Source organism: Aegilops tauschii, chromosome 4, assembly GCF_002575655.3.
Source record: "Aegilops tauschii subsp. strangulata cultivar AL8/78 chromosome 4, Aet v6.0, whole genome shotgun sequence".
Lineage (NCBI taxonomy): Eukaryota > Viridiplantae > Streptophyta > Magnoliopsida > Poales > Poaceae > Aegilops > Aegilops tauschii.
In genome coordinates this window covers 101,138,510-101,146,941 of record NC_053038.3, presented here as the reverse complement: position 1 = coordinate 101,146,941, position 8,432 = coordinate 101,138,510, and the positions used below count along the sequence as shown (strand labels likewise).

The window sequence follows — 8,432 nt, the reverse complement described above, 5'->3', positions numbered from 1 at the left end:
ATCGATTTGTCATAGACTTAAACTTCCAAAACCTCTTTGTGTATTTCGGTCTGACCGATTCATTCCTTTTGGTCATACCGAGTTCATTGAGTTGATCTAGGTTTTCAATCTCGGTGCAACCGATTTGAATAGTTCGGTCACACCGAGTTGCAGTAACCGCTTGCGATTCTGCATCTCGGTGCCACCAAGTTGTTCCACTCGGTCACACCGACAGGGCCAGGATATATATACCCACGGGTCAAATTTTGGAAATTCCTCCAAAAACTTTTGCCCAGGCGTATCCTGCTCTACCGACTCAGGTCTCCGGATTGTCTCTTCATCGACAGCGAGCTCCTGTAGCTGGTCTCCACCGTCGTCAACGGGAATCTTCACCGCCGTTGTCGCCGTGGCGAGTTCACCGCCGAGTTAGGGTATGAACTCGACCACTATGTGCAATCATTACCTCTGATTCCTGCACTTAGGTCAATGCCATGATTCTTACCATGTATGAGATTACTCTATCCAGCAAAACCTTCCTTTAGATTAGTTTTGATTCAAAAATTTAGGGTTAGGTTTCCGCGAACTCATCTCGGACCGACCGAGTTGTAGAAATCGGTCTCACCGATTTGGCCTAGGCCATTGCACTTGTAATTTTCGGTCAGACCGAAACTTACAAATCGGTGTGACCGAGTTTGATTCTCAGTGAAACCCTAGCAATCTCGGAGTCACTGAACTGTGTCTCGGTCTGACCGATTCCACTAGTTTAGACTCTAACATTGCTTCGATGTCACCCAGTTTAACAAATCAGTAGATCTAAAATGCTTTCTGTAGAAAACTAAAACTAAGTTTTTGACTAAATTGTTTTGCAAAATCTCTGCACTTTGTGATGCTCATCCACTCTTTCTCAACTACATCTATTCACAGGGTCAGCTCTCAGTTTGCAGTGCCAGCCATGTCAGATCAGAGTGACAGCCAGAACAAGTCTGAGGAGCAAGTTAACGTGAGTGAGGGCACTAGTCCCTCTGACAGCTATGATGAGGGTAGCAGAAGCACCCCAAGCAACTTGCCCAAAGCAGCAACCAGGACAAGTAGAAAGAGAAACTCAGATTCTGAGGATGAAGATTATGTTTTTGTTGAGGAGGAGGTCAGCTCCAAGAAGAAAGTTGTCAAGAAAGAATTTGGCACAACAGCTTCAACCAAGCCTGGTTTGCACAAGAAATCTCCTGCCAAGAGAGTGCCCATGTCTAAGGCCAGAGCCTCAACTCTTGAAGTCTCCAAAGAAGAGGCTGCTGGTGAGGGAAAGAAAAGGAAATAAAGGGTCAAGAAGACTATGGCTAGAGTTATTGGAAAGCTATCAATGATGATCCAATCTGATGAAGAAGATGAAGAAGAGGATGCTGCACCAGCACCAAAATCTCAGAAGTTGACAGGGGATGCCATCAAGTCTGGGGATGCTTTATCAAAGCCCAAGACTGCCCCCAAAGCTACTGCTCAAGCCCCTAAGTCTGCACCAAAGATAAGCACTAGAAATATTCCTGCTACTGAGAAAAACAAGGCCCCAGTGCCTGAATTGGAAGAAGAAGATGAAGCCCAAGTGCTTAGAAAGTTGAAGCCAAAGTTCCGTGATGATGCTGATAATCATCCAGTGGCTGAAAACATGAAGGAGAGAAAGGATGCAGGTCTCAGATTGTGGAGACAATCAGACCCCTATGCTGCAAGGAGAAGAACTACTGTGGACTATAGATTTCACACCAAGGAACAACAAGACTTCTATGAGACAATTCTGTTGGATAAGAAGCCCATTGTGTGTGACATGAAGTGGATAGACTGGGAATACATTGATGAAAATGAAGACCACTTCCCTGGAGTACATGAGAGCTTCAGACTCAATGGAGTTGACACCTTTGTTGGTCAAAAGTTGACCAAGTGGAATGATGAGCTTATCATGCAGTTCTATTCAACAACTCACTTCTACCCAGATGGAAAAATTGTTTGGATGTCTGGGGGTACAAGGTACCAGTCTACTGTTGCTGAGTGGGCAAAGCTCATCAATGCTCCAGATGAAGTTGAGGATGACATTGATGTCTATCCAAAGCGCAAGAAAGATCACAACTCCATGGCCAACATGTACAAGGAGATACTGACAAGGCCTTGGAAACACACAACTAGGCTCAGTGTACTATTTGTTGTCTGGACTGGCCACCATAAACACCATCTTGAGGCACACCTTGTTTCCCAAATCAGGAGAACACGGGATGATCAGAGGCCACTCCATCAACTTGCTTCAATTGTTTGACGTGCCACAGAAATTCAAGGTGATGAGCTTGATAGTTGAAACCATCAAGAGAACTGCAGCAGACCAAAAGAGATCATGTGGGTATGCTCCACACATTTAGATGCTCATCAACTCCAAGATGGGCAAAGGCATATATCTGTTGGACAAACAACATCTTCCCTTGAGGCCTGATTTTGAGGACACCACAGTTGTCATGGATGCTGGAGAACCTACATCAGTAGAGGCTCAGGAGAAGAGAGAAAAAGCAAAAGAAGAGAAGGCAGCCAAGATGCCAAGTGATGAAGAGGCATCCCAAGTTTTTCTCAAGTCTAAACAAGACCAACTTGGCTATCTTATTCAAGCTACTTTGAGGATTGAGAAAGGTTTGGCCAACCTGACTCAGAATCATGACTTGGATGTCAAAGTGACTGAGATTCAGAGTTCAGCGGAGAAGATTCAATAAGAGCTTGAGGATAGGAGTGACAAGACCACCACTGATGCTTACCAAAGGGTGCCCAGAAGACAGAGATTTGTAGCAGTGCCAGTGACAGATAGTAGAGCTGCAACTTCAGCTCCAGCAGCCACAGCTTCAGTTGCCCCTCCAGTTGCAACTCCACCAGCTCCTACAACCCCTTCAAATGCATTTGTTGCAGGACTGCTCTCCACGCCACTTCGCACTCCGACGCTCCCGAAGATCAAGCTTAGAGAGCCGCATAGCACTATGCATTTTTGAGCTTTTTGGTAACTTGTTGCCAAAGGGGGAGAAAGACTATAGATCATAGGCTTCGAGAGAGAGAGAGAGAGCTTTGCTTCTTTTCTCTATATCTTGCTACTTAATTGTTTGCTTGTTTGGTTGATACGCTACTTATGTGTGTGTGAGATACTTGTATTGTGGCACCCCGGCTCAGAGCAACCGGTTTACCCTGCATTGCCAGCCCAGAGATCGAGTCTTCTGGCAATACACAACAACATGGAACAGAAATAACCGCTTTATTGATACTAGCGTGGTACAAAGGTCTGATATTACATCGAGGTTCGAGGCCAAGCGGCACACACAGTGCGGCTGGACAGTATGTACATTATTTAATGAACATGGCTGGGGCCTCGATCACACGAAACTACGCGGCAGCAGAAGAACGACGTAGCGGAACTCCATGGCATAGGGACGAGATGCGCTCCGATGCGAATCAACTAGCCTGAAAGCTGGCATGACACACCAGGTCAGTACATTGAATGTACTTGCAAGCTCACAACAAACATAAGCACGATGACAGACAAAATCATGATAATTAATCAAGTTAAATTAATGCAATAAATTACTACAAATGCAAAGCTATGCAAAGCAACCAAACAGCGCACCGAGTCACACGGACTCGCTTACCAGACGGTTACCTCGTAACCAAACGGTGACCACACTGGGGTCAGACCGAAAACCAATCACTCATGAACACCTCGAGTGTTCAAGTTTCACCACGAAACAATGCATCACAACAATTACTAGTTTGCAAGATTAATTATAAAAGTTGATCCATGGTGTGACTTACTCCCGAGTATTGCCCATAACCGAGGGCGCGGCTATCGATAGATTAAATACACTCTGCAGAGGTAGCGCACTTTACCCACACTACGGAATACCTGGCCTCGTACTCCCGTTCGGGTGGACCAAATTATTCCGACGAAACCCTCCCTTTGCCATGCACTCTCCCCGGCCACTCCAACCATCTCCCTCTCAGGGCTAGGTCTTGGTTGACCCCGTGTCTACCAAAGACACCAACGGCCACCGTCGTGGCAAAACGGTCCCAAACGGGAACAAGGTACCATAAAAACAAAACGAGCACACAAGGTTATGTCTGCCTACCGGGCCAGGGTATGCACGCCCATAACCTTCCCTCGCGGGAGGCACCGGTGAGAGCCACGACAAAGGACCGAATCAAGACCTTCCCATTAGGTAAATGTGGTCGCACTAAATTAAAAACCCGATTCAGTGGCACCATGATGTGATCAACATCATATTCAGGTTGAACTTAATCAAGTAATAACTTCCAGAAAAACTTTTTATTATTAACATGGCATCATACCGGAAATCATGCAACTACTCGTCACACAGAGCAAGCAACTCTTAAGCATGGATCAAAACAAGCAACATAACTATCTTGCAATACTAAGATCAGAAACTTCTCTGGTTATAACTCATTTTTATCTACAAACAACATTTTTATTAGTTCATCATTTAGTTGAAAACTATTACTAGCAAAAATAGCTACCATAACTTTCCATAACAAAATATCTAGTGCAAAATCTTACTCTACTTAGCCAAACAATTCTATGAACTCAACCAGAAACTAAAACAAGCATATCAAGCATCATAAAACAACTAGCAATTAACCATATTAATTTATCAAATTTTAAATGCAAATAAAGACTCATATTCAAGTAGAAAATCATAGATATTGAAATAACACCATCCAAATGATGTTGTGGCTTGCCTTAGTGCAGAGGAGGGTCACACTCCTCCTGGTTAGCTTCAAGGCAAGATCCTCCTTCTGAAAATATTTTAAAACCACAAAAATAAATGTCAAACACATTATGAAAATCACCAGAAATTCTAGACAGCAAGGAAAAATCCACCTTTTGGTGTGCTGCTAGAGCTTTCTGTAACAAAGACAATGCAAAAAGAATCAATTCATTTGGACTTATGATTTAGAAATGGTGGCTGGTCAAAGTTTAGTCAAATTTCTGAAATAAATTTGAATAAATAGAAAATCCTGGGGGGGGTGACGTCGAAGGCGTAAAGTGGGAGTGCGCCTCCGCTCGTACCGCTTCGGGCACGAGTGGTGAGGCTGACACTGGCCCCACCAGTCAGGAGAGCGGGAAGGGGATCGAGATAAGAGGGGAGGCGGTGCTTCGCCGGAGCTCATGCCGGCGACGAGAGGGTTTGGAGCTAGGCTAGAGGGATAGATCGGAAGCGGGGCTCGCGGCGCACCTGCCCGTACCCGTGGCTTGGCGACAGGTGGACGGAGTTGGTCGCAGTCGAGCTCGCAAGCTTCGGTGGCGGACGGGGTTCGCCGGAGAGGTGGAAGACGGTGGCTAGAGACAGCTCCGAGGGCTTGGCGGGGTCCAGGCAGATCCAGCAGACCACCAAGGCCCTGCCCAAGCAGCTGCTTGAGCTTGAGAGGCCCTGGAGAGTGGCAGCTGGCCTGCGGGGATCGCCGGAGTCCTCGGGTCGGGGCGACGGCCAGAGGCCTGCCCGACCGGGCTTCTGCTCGTCTATGTGTTCGTGGAGGTGGTGTGGAGTGGTGCATGGCTAGCAAGGGAGGTGAGGTGGCTTTATATAGCTGGAGCAGAGGGGGGGGACGTGTCGCCACCGGAGCGCTCTGGACACGCGGTGAACGTCGACGAGAGGCTCCAACGCGAGGGGACAGGGTGCAGCGTCAACGCCGGCGCTTGCCCACGCTCGAGGACGAGCACATGAGGCAGTTTGAGATGAGGACAAGCACACGCGCGCACTGTGCCGTTTGGCCGCGACTTGACCGGGCTTGCTGCGGCGGCTCCAGCGGCGGCGAGCGCCAGGGAGGGGTCATGGGTGATGGTTCGAGGGTTGTGGCACGTGGCGGCAGTCGAAGGCGATCGCTTGCATGCACACGCGCGAAACAGAACGCAAAGCGCCAGCCAGAGCGCGTCGAGACGCTGCCAGGCACCGTGTCCTCGCGCGGTCACCAAGCTGGCATGGCCAAAACGATGGCGAGGAGCGGCCAAACCTTGTCTACGAGCTCGACCGTGCAGTGCTACGTCTAGGAGAGGTGATAGATCATACCCAGGCCGACGAGACGCGACTCTACCAAGCTGGCAAGTTTCTGGTCAAAAACTTGGTCGCCAAGTTTGGACACCTTCTAGAAGGCCATTGGGGCTAATATCTTGGGGTTTAGGGTTTCTTAGGAAGGTCTTTAAGCTCAAGAAATCTCAAGGCCAAAAGCTCAAGGAAAAATGCACTTGCTGTACAAAGTGCATTTCTGGTCCAGAAGTGAAAAGCTTTTCTACAGCAAAAATATTACAAAAAGTGATGCAATATTTTTGCATGGGAACATGTGCCATGGTCCTAAGAATATTTAGGAATTATCTCAGATTTTTCTGAGCAAGGAAATTGAGGTTGCTTTGGAGCACAAAGTTCTGAAATGAGCTTAAGACAGAAAAATGAATATTTTCCTTTTAGGAAAAATATTCATTTTATTATTTTGGGAATTTGTGGGAGGAATAAGGTAGATAGGTCACTTGGTTGAAAGCCAAGGATATGCCCAAGTGACAAGTCCATTTGAATTGATCCAAAAATCCAAATCAAATCAGGGCAAAAACCACGATGAAAACCAAGTCCGGAAAGAGAGAGAAGGCAAGTCCGGTAAAAAGAGAGAAGGCAAAATCCAGGATGTCACAAACCTCCCCCACTTAGGATTAATCTCGTCCTCGAGATTCGGTTGCTTGGGAAAACCATTCTGGGTATGTAGTCCTTAAAAATTCCTCTCTTTCCCAGGTTGCTTCTTCTTCGGTGTGATGCTCCCACTGAACCTTATAAAATCTTATCTCTTTGCTGCGAGTGACCCTTTCTGTCTGATCCAATATTCTGATTGGCTTTTCCTCATAAGTCAAATCCTTAGCCAATTCTATCTCTGACATATCAGTCTTTTTTTCGGGTGGCGAGATGCATCTTCTTAGCTGTGAGATGTGAAACACGTTGTGTACTTCTGACAGTTCAGGTGGCAATTCCAACTGGTAGGCTTCTGTTCCGACTCTGGCCATGACGGGGAATGGACCGATATATCTGGGTGCCAATTTTCCTCGGGTCTGAAACCTCTTGACTCCTTTCATAGGGGTGACTCGGAGATATACGTGTTCTCCGGGTTCTTAGCTGATCTGACGATGTTTGGCATCATAGTAGCTCTTCTATCGGGATTTGGCCAGTTGCAGTCTGTCTCGGATTTCCTTGACTTGCTTCTCTGCTTCGAGCATTAAATCAGTCCCGAAAATGCGGCTATCTCCGGTTTGAGACCAATTTAATGGGGTGCGGCATTTCCGGTCATACATGGCTTCATAGGGTGACATCTTTAAGCTGGCCTGGAAACTGTTGTTGTAGGAAAACTCGGCGTAGGGCAGACAGTCTTCCCACTTGGTTCCTTGGGCCAATGTACATGCCCGGAGCATATCTTCGAGTATTTGATTTACTCGCTCAGTCTGTCCATTTGTCTGAGGATGGTAAGCCGTGCTGTACTTCAGAGCGGTCCCCAAGGCTTGATGAAGTCGGGACCAAAATGCGGATGTGAATAGAGATCCCCCTGTCGGAGGTGATAGTCTTGGGTACTCCATGCAGACCGACGATTCTTGATACATACAGCTGTGCAAGTTGATTTGCACGGTATGTGGTCCGGATGGGTAGGAAGTGTGCCACCTTGCTTAGAGTGTCCACTATGACCCATATCGCGCCGTTTCCTCGATGAGACCTTGGTAATCCGGTGATGAAATCCATGCAAATATCGTCCCATTTCCATTGGGATACCGGCAGAGGCTAGAGGAGTCCGACGGGTTTTTGGTGTTCCGCCTTTACCTTATTGCAGATAACATAGCAGGCCACAAAATACGCGATGTCGTTCTTCATTCCATCCCACCAAAATATCTGACGAAGATCCTCATACATCTTGGTACCACCGGGATGAATTGAGAATGGTGCTTCATGTGCTTCCGCCAATATTTTCTTTTTCAGACTGTCTTGGTTGGGTACGCAAAGTCTTCCTTGGAACCTTAGCGAACCTTGCTGATCCGTAGTGAAATCCGGTATTTGCCCTTGGTGCAACTTCTGAACATATATCCGTAACACCTTATCATCCGCTTGAGCTCTGCGGATTTCTTCTTCGAGAGTAGGAGCAACTTCCAATATATTGGTAAGACGGGCGTCGGTGATTACTAGATTTAGCTGCATGATTTCTTCATAGAGCTCTGGAGGCAAGGAATCCATTAGGGCATTGCGGTTGGCTGGTTTGCGGTTGAGGGCGTCAGCCACCACATTAGCTTTGCCTGGGTGATAATTTATTCCGAGGTCATAGTCCTTAACCAACTCGAGCCATCTTCGCTATCGAAGGTTCAAGTCGGGCTGAGTGAATATGTACTTGAGACTTTATGGTCGGTGAATATC

The 8,432-nt window shown here is 47.1% G+C and overlaps 1 pseudogene; it reads left to right on the top strand.

Annotated features, from left to right (window-relative positions):
• Positions 1 to 931: 931 nt before the first annotated feature.
• LOC120963281 (uncharacterized) overlaps positions 932 to 8,432 on the top strand; it is a 75,309-nt pseudogene continuing 67,808 nt past the window's right edge.